General features: G+C 45.3%; 1 pseudogene; it reads right to left on the bottom strand.

Annotated features, from left to right (window-relative positions):
* Nucleotides 1–1,017: 1,017 nt before the first annotated feature.
* LOC130880385 (SH2B adapter protein 1-like) lies at nt 1,018–17,399 on the bottom strand (annotated as a pseudogene).
* Nucleotides 17,400–19,789: the final 2,390 nt, after the last annotated feature.

Genomic DNA, 19,789 nt, shown 5'->3' with positions numbered 1-19,789 from the left:
TTAATGGATTACTTCTGTTCATTCATAAAGTGATGTCTTTCCAGTCAGTAAAGTTTAAGCAAATGGGGAATTAATTTGTTAATGTTTTACACAACAATTTAAAACACCTTTCCAAAAATTATATTCTCAGAGATTTTCAGAAAGGAGGAGTCATAGGATAGCAAAAGCCATCACGAATAGCATCAGCGGTTCACCGTCTCCTGTCCATGGCGCTTCATTGGAAAAACCACATGGATGAGCTACTCTATGGCCATACAAATCTGATGTGGACAGTCCATCCCTCCCTTCTGGCTCTAGAGGAGGCTGCAGGGACTTGGCAATTTAGGGCTCAGGAAGAACCTGCTGGCCATCCTGTAGCAGGTCAGAGTCAGGATCCTTCAGCAACTGTCTAGTGAGTTGATCAATGTCAGGCAACCTTGATTCTTGGTTCGCTGGGGAAGGATCGGGAAGACATGCTGATGACCTCAGCCAAGACCTGTACAAAGTCAGAACTGATTTTCCCCAGTACCTAAATGGGAATCCAAGTTCACTGCCAGCGTCGTCTGCTCATTCCTTCCTGCAACTGGACGGGAGGGTGAGCTTGTCTCCGGTTCACTCATTTCACATGACTGACTGCCCACTTCACGTTCCTGGGTGGTTTCTATTTTCTAGGAAGTGTTTCATAATTTCATTCAGGACAATCTATTCTAAAGTGATAATTTGGTCAGAATCCCCAATATTTAGATTCTCTTCAGCTTGTAGAATTGTGTGTGGCAAACTGCGCTGGGCAGTGCTGTTGGGCTTCTTGTGAAGAGAGGAATCCTTGTGGAGGTCACCGTGTCTCCTGAGTCAGGGAACCTGTGGAATGAGTCATCAGCTGTGCTCACTTTAGTCTTAGCACAGGGAGCTGAGCACTGTCGTCTGCAGCCGAGGGTCTCATTGTCCTTTTCAAGCATTTAGATTAAACATTACCGCTAAGCAGGGCACACCTATGGCTTCTGTGTATTGAATGTAGGTGCGTTTTCCCTGAGCCAGTGTTCATATTTTGGGCAGTTTATTATTCATCCAGTCAGCAACTATGGCAGCCACCTCCTGGCTAAAACCGAGGACAAAAGCATGAGATATTCCTTTCTCACAGAGTCGGATATCACCGCCTGGGAAATCTTTCTTCATGTCTTCATAATACTTCACTGGACACCAGCCATCTGTTTTACCGTAGTAAAACGTCAGCTGAAAGACAAGAAACACCATTTTATCCTCCAACATCCACCGCCAGCAGAGGACTGCAGTGGTCTGAGGGCAGCCCCTGTGCCCGACCCCGCCCACTGTCCCAGGTCCCTTCCAGAGCCCTTAGAGACCACAGGATGCTTTAAGGCATGTGATGGGCAGAAACTGGAGACTTCATGGGGCAAATTCCTCTATCCCACTAAAGGAATACATCACCAGCTCATGTGTATTGAGGGTGAGGTGGACATGGGAGGGAAGGAGGTGATGGTGAGGGAGACAGTTAAGGTAACAAAATCACTGCAAGGTTAGTGGCCACAAACTAACTGTTTTCATACAACCCTTTGTAGGCACAGGGACAAGTTCACTGAAGGATTGCAAGGATATCAGAATTTAGAGAAGTCAGACTGTCTCTGGCTTCTCAGTGGAGCTGGTGTGATGTGATTTGTATTCCAAGGGCCTCTGTGGCACTTTCAGAAGGCTCAGTGCACCTGGAGCACATTCGCTATGGAGGGATACCTTGCTTAGCCTAGATATAGTGGGGAGTGTAGGCTGAGGCCACTGGTTCGCTCCAGGCTGCCCAGACTTGAAATAACCACACAGAAACTGTATTAATTACAACACTGCTTGGCCAATGACTTAAGCACATTGCTAGCTAGCTCTTATATCTTTGGTCAACCCATTTCTATTAATCTGTGTATCACCACAAGTTCGTGGTAAAGTTTCAGTAGGCTCCAACAGAGGCATGGCTTTTCTCTGACTCTGCCCACTTTCTCTCTCTCTCTCTCTCTCTCTCTCTCTCTCTCTCTCTCTCTCTCTATATATATATATATATATATATATATATATATATATATATATTGTCTTCCAGCCTGGCTATATTCTGTTAAGCCATCGGCCAAAAGGCAGCTTCTTTATTAACCAATAAAGCAACACATTTATAGAAGGACTTACCACACCAGAGGGCCTTGATCTTGCCTCAAAGTTAAGTGTCAGACTTTGTTGACTCCCCATGGGAAGTCTTAGCCTTTCTGAGGAGTAGATGGGGTGGGATAGGAGGAGGGCATGGAGTGGGAATGGGGGAGAGCTATGTAAAATGAGAAAAGATTGTATTAAAAAATAATTAATAAAAACATGAAAGAAAAATAAAAATAAGTAAAAAAGAAAGCTCACGGTACCAGGAAAGTATGCTCAACTCAATGGGACTTTCTGTACTCATTCCTCAGGTGACACCAACTAGGCTGAGTGGTAACAGAGCCTTCTCTGAGGCATTATTGACATCTTTTCTGGAGATTTATCTATATTTGCACGTGAAACAGATGTGTATCCCTTACCGATGCTATATTATAAGCTGCTGTTTTTTCCTGAAAAACTGTTAGGTGCACTACAATTCTACAAAAAACCACAAAAGTAAAATGATATCCTGAATGTTACATAGTGATATGACTAAAAAATATTAAGCAATTATTGTGTGTGTGTGTTTGCACATAGCACAGAGCACATCAGTGGACCTTATATATAATTTGTTTTCTTCTTCCATCTTTGTGTGGGTTCTGGGGACCAAACAGGTTATTAGACCGTCATAGTAAAATGCCATAGTGATAATTTTTATTAAAAAATAAAGACTAGATTTTACAGAAGTTAGACATTACAAAACTAAGACGTTAGATCAAGGCAGGGTGCAGGAGTCTCTGGTAGTTTCTGAAACACAGAACTGGCTCCCTCACACACAATCACCTATGCATTAGTCTGTTTAACAAATATGACTTGTGTACCACCTCTGTCTCAGGAACCAGTCTTAGGGAAGGTGAAAGAGAGATACCACACAAAGCAATTCAAGCCCGGATGACGGGTGATGGGGCTGGCGGGGAACAGCAGTGATCCCTTCGAGTTGATCTTCAGGTTTTCGGAGGACACTGTGGGGCAGATGAAGTAGAGTGGGTGACAACCATGAAGAACATGGAGATGCTGGTGGTACTAAAAGCTGCTGCCAACGCCTTGTGTTACGTGGTGAAGGATAAATCTGGTAGGGCAGAGAAAGGTCATGCTGTGATCATCTTCTACTCTTAGGAAAGACCCCAGCAGTTGCCTGGTTCTTCTGCTCTCAGTTCCTTCTCGAACTCCGGAGATGTGACCTGACAAGTGATGACGTCACTCATAGAAACATCCTTTCCCAGGATGGCTCAGCAAATTTCTCTGGTACTGCACTCCTTTTGAAAAAAAAAAAAAAATTGCTGTAAGCACAAACTAACTGCAGGGATAAATACCTGCCAATAATGGCTAATTACTCTGGGAAGCTGTGAAACAGTTCAGGAAATAGCCAGTGATGTGCGCAGTCACTATGTAGGGTTGTCTAGCATTTCCACAGAGCGGGAACCGTGGCGTGAGAGACTGAGTTTGTTTGTTGTGCTGTGCTCTGCTGCACACGCTGGCTGAGATCGCTACAACTAGCACATGCTGTAGTGACGATTCTTGTGCAAGCTGCTCCCAAAGAGCCAGTTGGTGGGAAGCAAGGCTGCTGGAGAAGATCTCAGCTCCAGTTGTGTCAAGACCCAAAGTCTTGCCAAGCGAGGCTGGACTGGACTTGCTGTTGCTCTCTGTCTGATGCTTCACGAACAATGTCTCTGTCCATCGTGACGTCAAAACTCGAAATGTTTCCAATGAGAAGCCCAGTTTGATGAACCCTCGGCACTGGGAAATGCTATCAGCTGCCTCATACACGAAGGTGTTGGGTGAACAGGGGACTCAGCATGGATTTAGGGACCCTGAACCTCCCATAGGGTATGAGGAGACAAGTAATGTTCAAGTCATTGGAGCACACACTGCACACTGACATGTGTTAGGGATCTGAACAAAGATGGTGTGAGTCAGTACAGCATTAACAGGAAGGATTGGATTTCTCTCTGCAGCTGAGGTTACTTCTCAGTTCTGGTTGTAACTCTTGGGGATGGGCCTCATTTGGTTCAATCCCCCACTGATGGTGGGGTCAGGTTTAGGAAAGTTCTGTTTGGCTTTATTTTACAAGTTCTTCCAGGTACACACACTGAAGGGCTCCCTGGGAAAATCTTGGCAAACAAAGCACATGGCTATCTAAGGCCTTTATAAACACCGACTTGACATACTTCCTGGTCCCTGGCTCACCCCTGGGCAACAGACCTGTCCAGAGGACTCCACATCTGTGACCCTGCACAGGAAAACGAAACTGTCTGGGGCATATGAAGGCAGAGTACCTGTGGAGCAGAAAGGATGCACCAACTAGACATCTATGCGCACTGGCTGAGCATGTGGGCAACTTCTAGACAGTGTGGGAGAGGGAACCAAATGGGAGCCCACGAACTGGTGGCAGCTGAGCGGCCCGCTGGGCTCTGTGCTGCGCATGCTCCACACACTCTAGTTGTATTCATGCAAGGAGGCTGAAGATGAAACTTTCATCCCTGTTTTGTGGAGAAGTAAGCCACGGACCTTAATGAAAGTAAGCTGCCAGGTTCCAGCGCCGCGTGAGCCATGAAGCTGGGTTCTTCACTCAGGAGCGACATTTTCAACAGCAGTTTTGACCAGACTGTTCACTATCGACAGCGACAAGACTTAGGCTATGAAAACAGAGAATCTGAAGACCGGGAGGTCTTAAACTAGAGAAGAGAAATCACGACTGTGGTAACTGTTGACAAGGACAGACCCTTTAACTGCCTTTATATAAACCTGTCTCTCAACCCGCGTGTTTCGCAAAGGTGCGGCACGCCACCGGGTGACGGTGTTGCATGAATGCTGCCCTTGCTGAGAATTCCAGGCTGTCAGTAGGATGCTATCATCAAACGTTTAGAAGAAAACAATATTTCCTGGAGTTTATTTCTCCTTAGCACTTTTTTTAGCTACTCATGAGATTTTATTAAAAAGTACTTATAGGTGAGATAGGAAATTATATTTCCAAATTGTCACGGTACGTATATAATCCTTTTTTTCTCTTAAACACCACATTTTATATTTTCTAGATTTTGGTGGCCCAGGCCTGTCACTGGGCTGTTCCTCTGTGTTTTCTCTAGGTAAGTAAGATTATGTCACTGATGTATCTGCTCATAGATAGATTTCTTCTTAACACACCTCCTAAAATAGCCCTGGAAACTGCTACAGCTTGTTGCCCCCCACAGACAGTATCTCTTTTCGTGTTTACACCGCTGACCTCAACCTTTTGTTTTGTCTATGGACAGAGCCTCTCATGGTCCTTTATCTTGGGCTGGGGGATTCGGAACTGTGGCCTGTGCAGGGCAGGGACCTAGCTGGCACTGGTTGGAGTGACTGAAAAGACATTCAAAGGAGCCGCCTCCTCTCTGCGCTTTCGAGATCACAGAAGAGGTTGCTGCTCCTACCCCTCTGCTTTTCTTTCCTTTCTCTGGAGAAACTGCACTATAAACAACAGGCTATCCAGTTGCTTCCCTGAGGGATCAAATCAATTCTACATAGGAATACCTCTATGTTAGTCACCTTTTTTTGTTGTTGTCTTGTTGTATTATTTATTTATTTATTTGAGACAGGGTTTCTTTGTGTAGACCTGGCTGTTCTGGAACTAACTATTGTAGACCAAGCTGACCTCAAACTCACAAAGATTCACCTGCCTCTGCCTCTTGAGTGCTGGGATTGAAGGCGTGTACCACCACCGCATATCCTGTTCTTTATTGCCACAAATACCCAAAATGATTGCCTTATGGACAGGTAGGTTTGTTTTGGCTTAGTTTCAGAGGCCTTATACTGTGTGATCAACTAGCCCGACTACTCTGGGTGCAGGGGGTGATACGTCATAGCGGAAGGCATTACACTGTCTTCCTCAAGATGGCTAGGAAGCGAAGGGAGAGACAGAAGGCTCTGGGCTTTCTCTGTCTCCTTGAAGGACACACCTATATCATCACCTAATAACGCCAAACTGGAACCAAAGCCTCCAACACATTGCTTTGGGAGAATTGTCTAGATCCAAACTAAGGCATCTCCATCTTTTGCAGCTGGACTTCATTGCCCTCTATCCATCACCTTCCAGCTTTCTGGGGAGCAGGGTACCAACTCTGAGGTTCTCTACTGAATCTGAATGCCACAGACTTTTTCTCCTCCCATTCTACAGGGACCAAGACACTTAGGTCTTAACCCCGTGAAGCTGATGAAAATCTACTGTGGAGTCAAGTATCTCCTCTCAGTTATTAAAGTCTGCCCCCAGTGGATACCCGGAGCAGCAACAATGCTTTTAGATCTCACTGCCCTCTTTGTTCACAGCCTGAGCAAGGCGACCTGGGAGGCTGAGGTGGGTAAGAACATTCAGGTGCTGCTTAACCTTGTTTCCTTCCGTCTCTTTATCTCTATCCGGTTGCTGTGCCATTCTTGAGGAAATGAGGACGAAGATCTCCAGAGGACAGAGGAGAAGGTACAGTACTTCCTACTTTCAGAACACGGCTTCCCTTTATTGGCACCAGAGGAGCAGTGGGAATGGAGGTACCAAGAGAGCAGGGCCTGTCATGGCCCTGCCTGATGTACCCTCTGCTGGCTGAACAGCTGGCTATGCATCCCAAGGCACGGAAGTTTGTACAGAGCCATCCAGCAATTAGCTTCATCTAAACTACCTGGGGCCACAGTGAGGCGCTAAGCCAAGGCTGGGTCCCCTTTGTGGAGGCAGCTGAGTATGAGGCACCGGAAGCCGTTTATCCTCTTGTGTTTCTGCTGCTCCCTGGTTCATTAGCCCCAGAGAAGTGGCTGAAGGGCTTGCATAGTCAAACTAAACTGAGACACGGCAGAGTCCAGCTCATCAGAACCCCTGCGTGTGAGTACTGAGCCCAGACCTGGGAAAAATTCAACAACGCTGAGTCCCCCATTATGGAACCCGAAGAACAGCTCCCTTGGGCACCTCGTGTGGAGCCGTGGCTGTGATCTAAATAGGACTGGATGATCCAGGGCCTCAGCCACACACTCAGTATTAGCAGCACCTTCCACTACAGAAGCAGCCTGTGGGCAGGGAGCGCATATGGAGAGGAAAAGCAGCCAGTCTTCAAAAAAGTACTCAGGGGCCTGTCTAGGCTGTGGCTAATTTTATAACAGTAATAGTGAAAGCTTACTGAATGCCAAATATATGCTGGGCACTCTAGGCAAGGTTTGAATTATAAGGTAAGAACCACCACTTTAGCACAACTATCTGAGAATATATATTTATATGAAATGATTTTATTGACGGGGAAAGGCATCATATGATGAAGCCAGTGGCAGAGCTGGAGTTTGAACCTGGGTTGTGTCACTGAGGACTCGGCTCTCCAACACGGACCTCTTTTCAATCAGACTCCACTAGAGAACTTCAGAGCATGCTACCCGCAACCGCCTTGAATGAAGCTTTTGAGGTCAAAATGATGGAGTTAAAAACAAGCCTATCTATTTCCAGGACGATCATGACATTCTGGACAGGCTTCAAGTTAAACAGGCAGAACTAACAGAATCCGTTTCGGAGCGGGGCTTGGCGGAAAGGCAGGGCTGGTGAGCTGGTCCAGGGAGCACTTTCCTATGCTCCGCCAAGCGGGACGTGTGCATGTCCGAAGGATTTGCATGGCCATTCTGCAAATGTCCTCACTGTACAAGGGCTGTTCCCACAGGCAGCGCGCACCTCTGGCTACAGCAGGCTAAGCAGAGGATGGGGACAGAGCTAGGGCAAAAAACTCCTTTCCTGAGAGCTCTCTGCCACACTTTTTAAGTCACATGGTAGCACTGCCTAAGGCAGAGGCAGTACCACCTTGCCCTGCCACCGCTGCCCACATTCTTCCAAAGGCTGCAACCAGTGTGCTCTGCCTGTGAACAACTGAAGACTCCCGTGGACCCAGAGTGATGTTCAGATTCAGGCCGGAAGCAGCACACAACAGCTGTTTCCAAAAGCTTGGGCCAAAGACGGTCACGGCAGTTTAGAATTTCCCTCCTAAGTGAGTTTGAAATGAAAACTTCCAGTTGATAAAGTCAGTTTTCTATGAAAGAGACAGGCATCTCCTTATAGTTTAGAACAGTGACAGACTCAGGGAAAGCTGACCTACCTGTCACTCCAGATACACCTAGGCCTAATATAGCACAGAAGAGCCTGGGGTCGCACACAATTGAAATGTACAGGTGATTTTCTTCCCTTGGCTTCCTCTAGTCCAGAGCTCACCTATGCCCCTCCTTGCCTCTGTCCCATTATATTCACTGGCTCCTCTATCCACAACCTCAACCTGAACTGCCCAAGCATCAGGCTTCAGATGGCTTCTTTCTTTATATTTCAGGCTTCTGCAGGTGGCCACGATGCATGCTCACAGCTCCAGCTATAGGCCTGTCATGCCAAAGCCAAACTTGAGCCCAGACTCCTCTTTTTAAGTCTCACAGCACACACTTGGGCATGTACTTGTTGGAATATTCCACAGGTGTCTCATACACAAGCACCAACCACCTCCCTCAACCTGGGGCTACTTCCCCATCCTCCCTTCCCACCAAATGTAGACCAAGGGCAGCAGTCTCAGATCCCTTCACCTCATCTGCGAATGCCCCACCTGCACGAAGGGCCTTTGATTCCTCCTCCTGAATCTTTTCATCCCCAAATTATCCCTCCCGTGGGGTAATCTCACCACATTTTTAGGGATGACTGATACATACTGGGATATCTGAATGGGCTGTTGGCAGCTGCTATATGTTTTATTGGTTGGTGGCTATGTCATGTAGTTGCCAAATAGTCATAATATCCTCTAGTTCAGTGTTTCTCAACCTTCCTAATGCTGTGACCTTTTAATACAGTCCATTATGTGTGGTGACCCCCCAACCATAAAATTATTTTCATTGCTACTATGTGATTGTAATTTTACTATTGTTAAGACTCTTAATATAAATACCCATGTTTTCCAATGGTCTTATGATGTCGGATTTCCCCTCTGTATGCTGTGATTACCATTAATGAAGAAAGAAACTGCTTTGGACCTATAGCAAGGTAGAACTTAGTTAGGTGGAAAAAACTAAGCTGAATGCTGGGAGAAAGAAGGGTGGAGTCAGAAACAAGCCATGGAAATGCTTCCAGAGACATAAGTGCTGAAATTTTGCTGGTAAGCCACAACCTTGTGGTAATGTACAGACTAATGGAGATGGGTTAAATTAAGATGTAAGAGATAGCCAACAAGAAGCTAGACCTAATGGGTTAAGCAATGATTCAAATAATATGGTTTCTGTGTGATTATTTTGGGGCTGAGCAGCCAGGAACCAACAAGCAGCTCCTCACAACAAATTTAGTGGCCCAATGTGGGGTCAACTAAAATCTACTTAAAACCTGAGAGAGCTTGGAAAGGAATTCTAGACACTAAAATCCAAAGTTTAGCCTCATTTATTTTTCCAAATGGGCTTTGCTTGCTGGTGACATGCTGTGGCTCCTTTAGAAAAGGTCTTCCTGATTCAGTGGTAGGAGAAATAAAAAAGCCCTGTGTGGGCTTCAAATGGAGGCGCTTGTGTGAACTCTTGCTCTTTCAGAAAACTGAACACTTAAATGGCATTTGTGGACCAAGGTGCTTGTGTGCCCACTCTGCGTCAGGAGCAAAGTAGCTGAGACCATGCCCATGGCTCAGCACTCCCCACCTGGGCAAAATCAGGTCTACTAGGTGTGTATAAGCAGGAGAGCATGGCAGATTCCTGCAATCAAATACAGAGATATTTACTGCACATTGCACTGCATGGTAGATTTAGCTTTTGCTAAGATAAAAAGGGTTTGTGTGTTGCACGCTTCTTCTCAGAGTTAAAGTGGTGAGCAAGGCTCCTACCTGAATCCTACTTGTTGTTGTTGGGATCTTAGTTGTAGGAGACACAATATTAGACACAATATTGTAGGAGGCAGAAATATTAGAGCTACCACCACCCCTTCCATAAGGCATCATGCAACAAGTGTAGAAAAATCTAGCAGGCATTTTATGTGATCCTATACTTGGCCAAAGAATGTGGTAGACAAATCCAATGACCCAACTAGTGTCTAGTTAAGTTGTCTAAGTTTTAATTAAATTTACAGCTGAGCAGGGGTAAACCAGGTAAAAGCTTGTGCAAATTTTGAGGGGACAAATGAAATTGCTGATGGAAGAGCCTATCCTGTTCCAGCAAAGGCAAGGACACTGTCATAGTCATAATTAGGTAGTCTACTTTGTGGTTACCTGTAGCTAGCATTCTTGGCAGCCCATATGCAGTCTGATAAGGGATATGTGCTAGAGGTGTCCTCTGGACTGTAATAAGTCTTGAATAGTTTGCATGGTTTTGAAGATGGAATCCTTTAGGATTTTAATTTTGCAAAAACAAATAGTATTTTGCATGCTTGTATGCTATCTGAGAAAATATTTATGGGTTCTGATTAAGTCATTTCCAATACCTTAAGGACCACCAATAACTCCCCTCATTGTACTGATCCAGGATTTGGTTGGGTATAGGCCTTTTTCTAATGATTAACTCCCATTATTATTAACCCCAAATTAGTTCTATTGGCATCTGTAAAGGCTATAGCAGCCTAGGGGATGGCATTTCTTGATGGTATGGCATGATTTTTATCTTTAATTTTATTTTTTATTTTTTATTTTTTTTTATAGCTTCAAAAATATTTTATTTTGACACTGAGCGCTTCAGCTCAAAAATTTTTTTCTTTTTTTTTATTAATTAATTAATTTAATTATTAAAGATTTCTGCCTCTTCCCCGCCACCACCTCCCGTTCCCTCCCCCTCCCCCAATCAAGTCTTCCTTCCTCCTCAGCCCAAAGAGCAAGCAGGTTTCTCTGCCCTGTGGGAGGTCCAAGGGCCACCCACCTCCATCCAGGTCTATTAAGGTGAGCATCCAAACTACCTGGGCTCCCACAAAGCCATTACATGCAATAGGATCAAGAACCCATTGCCATTGTTCTTCAGTTCTCAGTAGTCCTCATTGTCCATTATGTTCAGCGAGACCGGTTTTGTCCCATGCTTTTTCAGTCCCCGGCCAGTTGGCCTTGGTGAGTTCCCGATAGATCATCCCCATTGCCTCAGTGTGTGGGTGCACCCCTCGCCGTCCTGAGTTCCTTGCTCGTGCTCACTCTCCTTCTGCTCCATATGCTCAACTATGTTCATAGCAGCATTGTTTGTAATTGCCAGAACCTGGAAACAACCTAGATGTCCTTCAATGGAAGAATGGATGAAGAAAGTATGGAATATATACATATTAGAGTACTACTCAGCAGTAAAAAACAATGACTTCTTGAATTTTGCATACAAATGGACGGAAATTGAAAACACTATCCTGAGTGAGGTAAGCCAGACCCAAAAAGAGGAACATGGGATGTACTCACTCATATTTGGTTTCTAGCCATAAATAAAGGACATTGAGACTATAATTCGTGACTCTAGAGAAGCTAAATAAGAAGGTGAACCCAAAGAAAAACATATAAGCATCCCCCTGAATATTAACCTTCATCAGGCGATGAAAGAAGACAGAGACAGAGACCAACATTGGAGCACTGGACTGAAGTCTCATGATCCAAAGGAGGAGCAGAAGGAGAGTATCTTTAATTTTAAAAGGAAAGGGCAGAAAGAAGTTGTCTGTCCTGAGGGAAATGATTATCCAGTGTGCTCATACTGGACCTAGAAATCACTTTAAAACAGACTTCCTCTCTAAGTGGTTTGCTGTTTTTCCTGGCTTTGCTTACAACAATGTCTCTGTAGTCTATATCTATAACCGTAACTCCTGGGTCAGGGAGTACACCAAGTACCACGAGTGGCTGCTGACTGGTCTGAAGGGCAGCAAACAACTTATTTTCATAGTCTGTCCTGGGAAACTTACTGAGCAACAGAAACTCCCTGTTGCCACACTGGTCCTGGAAGAGGACCTAAAGGTGTTCCACAATGTTCTCAAGCTAGGTCACAAAGACACCAAAGTCTCTATTAAGGTTGGTTCTACTGCTGTTCAAGTAACATCAGCAGAGAGAACCAAAGTATTGGGGAAATCGTCTTTTTAAATGACATCTACTATGTTACTGAAATCAGAGAAATCTGCCTAATGGATGAGAACCAGTTCACTTTAATGATTGCAAGCCAAGGCACACCACTTACCTTCATGTACCAGGAGTGTGAAGCCATTGTCCAGTCTATTATTTATATCGGAACCCACTGGGAGCCTCTACAGTCTTGTGCCCAATGATAGCCTTTTTGGCATTTAAGGCATTAGGTCTTTGGATGAGACCTGGGACAACCCCTACCTAAGTGACCAGACTGTCCACATCCCAGCAAGTATGGTCTGGTGGGGCAGAATTATCATCCTTGTCAAGTTTGGCATTGACCACAGCATTGATGGAAGCCATAAGGGTAGAAATGGGCCTGTTCTGTGTGTCAATATCATGGGTGACCAAGGCCCACTTATGAATATTCTCATTTCTAACAGGTACCATGGCATTATGGGTGATGGTGTTGCGCCTCTTCCAGGTTAGTTGTTTAATAAGGATATCCTTGGTAGGGCCAGATGGGACACACTTTTCTTTTTCTTTCGTTCTTTCTTTTTTTAAACTTTACTTAGGGGAACTTTAATTTTTTTTCATACACAAAACAAGAAGTTCCAAGAATTCTAAAGCACACCGTGCTCGAGTTCCTGGTGACCGAGAGTGTCTTTGACATTGTTTGCATAAAAGAATTGAGAGCTGTCTCAGAATGCCTTAGCTGCTATCTACTTGGTTCACAAATAGACCACACAAATATTGACAGGACTCAGACTAATTGGGCGACCACACTCACAGACTAAAATCATGGCCTGAACTGCAATCTATTCAACTGGATTCAATTGCTGTAGGATATTTGTACACTGTGTGAAGATATATCACTGTGTTTGGTTTAATTCAAAGCGGAATGGCCAATAACTAGGTAGGAGGTATAAGTGGGATTTCTGGGGAGAAAAAGGAAGAAGAGAAGGAATCTAGATGCAAGGAATGCCAGGAGACATGGAGAGGAAACAGGAGGTACAAGATGGAAGAAAGGTAATGCCATGTGATAGAATGTAGATTAACAGAAATGGGTTAATTTAAGTTATAAGAGCTAGTTAGGAACAAGCTATAGGCCAATCTTTCATTATTAATTAATAAGTCCCTGTGTCGTTATTTGAGGGCTAACAGTCCTGATGAGGAAGTACTGCCTTCTAATTCTGTGATATGCTTCACTTTTTTTCTGTATACAGAGAATAGACGGTGTGCTTTTCTACAGCACTGGTGACATGGGTGGAAAATTCAGAAAATGGTTCTGCAGCCTGCTGCACAAGATTGCAGAAATAGCCTACACTGTCCTGGGGTCATACAAAGTTTGAGGGCTGTTGTAGGAGAAGCTGCTTGCTTGTTCCCAGCTGCTCAGACCCAAAATAACTACACAGAAACTATTTTATTTGCAATACTGTTTGGCCAATAGCTTAAGTGTATTTCTGGATAACTCATATCTTAAATTAACCCATTTCTATTAGTTTATATTTTACCATGAAGCTCATGGCCTACCAGCAAGGTTCCAGCTGGCATCTTGCCTCTTTCTTCTCTGGCAGCTACATGGCATCTCTAAATTCTGTCTTCCTTCTCCCAGCATTCAGTTTAGATTTCCCTGCCTAGCTCTACTCTTTTGCCCTATCACGGGCCAAGACAGTTTATTAACCAATGGCATTCACAGCATACAGAGGGGAATTCCACATCCCTCCCCCTTTCTGTTTAAATAAAATTCTTCTGTTTCATTAGAATATCCAATCTTCAGTCCACAGACCCATAGTATCTGGCAGACTTTTCAATGAAGTAGGAAATTTCAAAGACAGTTCCACCTATATTGGCAGTTTGTCAGTAACTTTCTTCTGTGTCCTGCAGAATGTCTGGCAGTTTCTATCATGAAGCAGGAACCCTGAAGGACTGTCTCACCTTCTTTAGGCAACTTTAGCAGTCATTTTTCTGTGGGTCCTGCATGTCCAGTTCATTCAGCATAACGTCAAGCAGTTCAGGCAAGAGCAGTTTCTTGCCCAAATGGCTAACTCCTTAAGGAGATTCTTTGATGCCCATCTTCTTCTTGAAGTTATTGGTATTGCCAGGAGCAAATGGGTCTCATTGTCATGAAAAGTCTTAAACTCTTAAAACATTTGAAATGCCATATTGTGAAGGTCTTTGAAATATTTGAATATTATCTATCTAACTAAAGTATATCTCTATATATCTAGAAAACATAATTAACATGACTTCAAGCTTGACTATTATAGATGACTCTCTATTAACCTATATTTTTTAATTATACATTACATTTTTAAATGAGCTACACACACAATACCTTAATCAAGAGCAGAAATGTAATATACCAAAATCGACCCTAAATTTGTATCAATAGACCAAGATCCATAACAATGCAAAGTATTCATCTCTATATAATATCTTCCTTTAAATGTAAACAAACATTTATAAACAATCTTTAGAATTTGGGCATAGTTCTTTCCAAACTGCTTCTTGCTTTTTGTTGGATAAAGTATTTTTGGGGGAATTCACGGTGACCTTTCAGGGGCTTTTGGTCCATCAAACCACATTAGTCTGGAATGAATCCAGAGGTTCTCATCTATTGTGCAAACAAAAGAACACCATCTTTTCCAAAGCAATGTATCCTTAGTCTCAAATTCTGAAGTCAGTATACCTTTTTGTTGGTTTACTTAGCATACATTTCATACAATGAAATGTCTCTCTGTACTCAGCACCTTCATTCCTAGCCACGCAGACCCCAAATAACTACATAGAAACTATATTATTTGCAATACTGTTTGACCAATAGCTTACATGTATTTCTGGCCAACTCATATCTTAAATTAACTCATTTCTACTAGTTTATATTTTACCATAAGGCTCATGGCCTACCAGCAAGGTTCCAGCTGACAACTCGCATCTTTCCCCTCTGATGGCTACATGGCATCTCTAAACTCTGCCTTCCTTCTCCCAGCATTCAGTTTAGTTTTCCCCACCTAGCTCTACTCTTTTGCCCTATCACAGGCCAAGACAGTTTCATTATTAACTAATGGTATTCGTAGAATATAGGGGGAATCCCACATCAGAGGGCCTTAAAGGTTAGGTCAGACACTTGTTAGAAATAAGCATGTAGGCCAATCATGGATTGTGAGACAGGATCAGGGTATTGTCCTTGGCCAGTAAGCATGTTGAGGGTAATATTAAGTCCAAATTGCAAATTTGTATGGGCTTGGGTTTCTGCTGCATTATTATAAACAGAGTGCCATTGGAGAAAAACTGAGGGGTCAAGAACTGCCTTCAACATGGAGTACCAATCATAATGGGTTTGAAGCTGCATGGCCCATTGTCTGAATACTTGCTCAAAATAGGGAGAATCAGGGTAGCATTGATAGCTCTTGTACATGCCCGCATGGCTCCCAGCCTGCTTCCAGTTCTGCTGCCACTGGGAGGTCACATGGCTGACAAAGACAATAGCACTGGAGCCTCCAGACTCCAGAGCATCCAGAAGTGTTCAAGCATATCAAAAATGGACTGGAACCACAGATGTTGGACCTTGCACAGACCTTCCTCATTCAGTGACAAATGCAGGTGCTTGGCCTTGTCCTGGAAGTAGAAAGTGAGGACATATTCACTACATCTTGTCTCACTGTGATGTACCAGAAAGACACCATGGGAGCCAGTGCCTCCTTCCAGCACAAACTAGGCAACCTTAAGTCGAGAGAGCATGCCATGGAACCAAGGATATCCTGAGAGGGGCTGATTTCCCTCAGCGCTCTGTGAATTCCCTTTGAACAGGAATGACCCTGTGGCTGCTTCTGTAGTATCCAGGGGGAGAGGGGGTTCAGAGGAGGATGAAATGTCCCTGTAGGGGCCCTTCCTCAATGGGAATGTGAGGGGGAAATTCAAGAGGAAGCATTGAGCCAAGGAGGCAGCAATAGAGGCAGAACTAGGGGAGAAGGAGATGCCGATGGCTGGTCGGAAAGGCTCCCATAAGCCCCAGGAGCCAGATGGTCCCAGCAGCAGATCCTGGCTGGGCAGGGAAACTCCAGGCTGTCTGCATTATCCTTTGTGTAGAAGGAGGTCCCAGGGGCCAGGGGAAGGGCCATGGGACGGGGGCTGATAGCAGGACAGAGTACTGGGCATAGGAACTCCTAGATGTCAGACACCCAGATCAAAGTTCATCAATTGTCTCCAGAATGTACTCTGAAGGGCCTTCTACCTTAACCACAAATGTGTTCTCCCTGTCAGGCATCTCTAGAGCTGTGGCTGTGCAGATATCAGTGAGAGTAGAATAGGGGATGCTGATTTGGGACCGGGATGCCTTGGGTGGTACAAACAACTCCAAGCAACTGCCTCCTCCTTGTCCTCCACTTTGGAGGAGTAGGTGAAACTTCTGCCACTGAGACTGCCCTCCTCCCCTCCTCCATGACCCACTCCTGCTGGGTCAGGGGCAGCTTCTTCAGCCCCCATAAAACTGAGCAGCTCTTCTCTCTGTACCATCTCTGCTCCATCTTTCAAGGTCTCAGCCTCTAAAAGTGGTGAGTCCATCTCTCCTTAGGGGATGTGCCATCACTAGCCAATCCCCTACCATCTGTCCCAGCACCAGCAGAGGAGTTGGAGTTGCTGTTTCCACCTAAGACTGGAGGACCTGATGTGGCCTCCAGAGGCCCAGTTGGGGAGAAAGAGTCAATGGCCCCTCGCCACTACAGGCTGCCACATACAGGACTTCTGACTGAGCAACCCACTGAATGGAGGGAAAAGTGTTTCTTGATCTTTGGCTTTGAGAACATTACAGAGGAGGAAGAGACTGAGGAAGGGAGGGGGCCAGCTAGGTCCTCAGAAGACAGAGATGGGCCCAACACAGCCAGCGGCCCACCCATGCTGCAGTTGTCAAGGGACAAGTCATGTGGTGGTTCAGTCTCCACATCAGGGTTCAATGGGGCCAAGATAGGTAGGGAGAGTGAGCTGGAGGTCTGGGCCACCTCAGTTTTGAAGTGCTTCAGAAACAGCTCATCAAAACAGCCAGAAAAGGCAGCTTCTGTTTTAGGCTCTGCATATTGTGGGTGCAGACCAGGTAGAGGTTCACCTGCAGGCAAGATCCAGGGCAGAGGCCCTCACATGAGACTCACAGAACTTTTGCCAACTTCGGGGAGGGAGTGGTGGCAGTGCTGGCAGAGAAGGGAAGGTCCCATCCTCCAGGGAAGGGATACCATTCATGATGGGTCCCAGGAGGAGCCTGTGAGGAGGGGCAGCAGAGAAGAAAGCGGCCAGAAGACACGGGGTGAGCGACAACTGCATCTCAGTTCCCGTACTCAGCTCCAGGGTCAAACTAGTGGAAGCAGCTGCTGTCTGAGGAGAACATTCCAATCTTGGAAGGGAAAGGGGATTAAACCCCAGATGAATGGCCAAAGCCTTTCTGTGAATTAAAAGACAGGATACTGTCCTAAGGCCTTTAATAGATGCTCACATAACCAGATTAGTTGACAAGAGAGACTAAAAGAGGAAGTTCAACAGTTTACATGCCGAAGAGCGGTCGGGATTCCCCATAAAGCCAGAGAGCCTTCAGACAACCCTGGAGAATGACCCCTGTCAAAAGTCGTCAGTTGTTCTCAGGCTGTGAGGGAGCCCGTGTGAGGATAAGGACAGAAGGGAAAGCAATGTTCACAGACCCAGTGTGCTGCTTATAGTGAGGGACTTCCACAGTTTGTTAGGCCACGGCCTCATGCTCACACAATGTCTCCTGGCGAAAAGGATCAGTTGGAGGGTCCTTTATGGGCTCTACCTCCTGGGTGGTCATCCAACCCTTATGTGGAGGTACCAGGATGAACCAAGTCATGAACCAAGTCACAATGGAGAGTTCCTCACACCAGGAAGACAAACGGGAAAGAAAAGGAAATGGAGGGAGAGGAAAGAAAGTCCCAACTCACCAAGGGCTTAGAAAATAACAGCCCGAGCAGGTGAACTCAAGATGCTGGCGGAGAGTCAGGACAGGGACAGCAGCGGTGGCAGCAAGCAAGAAAGAAAAATGCCCAAAAGAGGTTAAGGAGGACCCAAAAAGCAAACTAAAGAAAAAGGTGCTTTCACACTGGGCGCCAGTAGTAGTTTCTTGCAGGCTTGTTGCTACTGCCTATTCTGTGATCCCCACTTCCCTGGAGGAGGGGGAGGGGAGCAGGTGAGAAGATGTAGCGACAGCAACACAGACTCCAAGAGATTTCAATGTAATAGTTATTGTAGAAGGGTCGGGAGTTTTATGGGGTTAGGGAAATTAAGCTGCCACAGGAAGCAGGAACATTTTCGGTTGGTCCTTTTGAAACTGGTGGCTGCTGCTGGCGTGTTGTGATTGGCTAGGAGTGCTTGTCATTAGTTACTGTGCCTTTGATTCTGTACAGGTTGTTTTGGCCAATTTTGTTTATTCATTGGGAGTGTGTAGGCTCTTGCTTGTGCTTGCATTATTACCCTACCTCAGAGGTGCACACAGAGGACCGAGGCATCAGATCCCCCTGGACTTGGAGTTGCAGTGGTTCTGAGTGGCCTGGTGAGGATGTATGAACTGAACTTGGGGCCTCTGCAAGAGCAGCACTCACTGTTACCCAATGGGCCATCTCGCTAGCACCTGTTATTATCCCTTGCTCTTCAATGTGCTGATAAAGATGCACATGGTACTATATTACAAATTAAATTGTAATGCATTCTTGGTAGTTGTATTTCAATATAATCTATATTCTACAACAGCTTCCTGATGGACCTCTCTTTCCACCCACCTACCTAGCACACATGCACTGATGGTTCAGCAGAGACTATGAACTGTGCTGGGCCCTCAGATGAAAACCACAGTTCCTTCCAGCAGGAAGGCTCATTTACACCTATGTGACAATTGTGACATTCCAACTCCAAACAGGAGCCATGAGGGCCACAGGAGCACTGCAGCTGGGGAAATGTCCTGGAGATGGCAGTGGGAGCCAAGTTTAAGGAAAGTGGGACATAGCCAGGAGAAGACAAGGTAACCTCTGATGTCACTGTCATGCTACACTCCTTTGGAAAGACCTATCATGCTGCATTTTCATCTGGAAAGAGAAGCAATTGCCTATGACAGGGAATGTGAATCAATACAGCTGTCCATTACTGGGCATAAATTCTCCAGATTGTCCAAGGAAATAGTTTCCCTAGACGTTTCAGAGTTAATTGGTCATTTTCCTTAAACATATTAAAGCACCTCTTTGTGTGAACAAGGAAACCAATGGCAGAGAACCTGACTGTGACTTCAAGCTGAAGCCCACTGCTCAGGGTAGAAGAAGGGTTTGGGAAGCTTTTGGCATGGTGTGGTAGAGACTAATTTTACGCTAGTTTTGCATGGCCTCTTGGCTAGATGGTACAAAAATACTCTTTATGTAATGGTTTTGAGTGGAATAACTGAGACAAAGGGAAAGGTTTTTGCATCTATGATGGCTCAGAAACTTCACGCTGGGCAGTGTGAACAGGCACAGAGGTTCTGAGTACCTCTTCTCGGTGGAAACGGGGAGCAGGCATCCTTGAGCACACACCTACGGCAGAGGCATGTGCAGTCTCAGGAACTGGGCTCTCAGCTTTGACTAAAACATCTGTTCTCA

Source organism: Chionomys nivalis, chromosome 1 (assembly GCF_950005125.1).
Source record: "Chionomys nivalis chromosome 1, mChiNiv1.1, whole genome shotgun sequence".
Lineage (NCBI taxonomy): Eukaryota > Metazoa > Chordata > Mammalia > Rodentia > Cricetidae > Chionomys > Chionomys nivalis.
The sequence above is the reverse complement of the archived record's forward strand: the minus strand, read 5'-3'. Positions and strand labels throughout refer to the sequence as shown.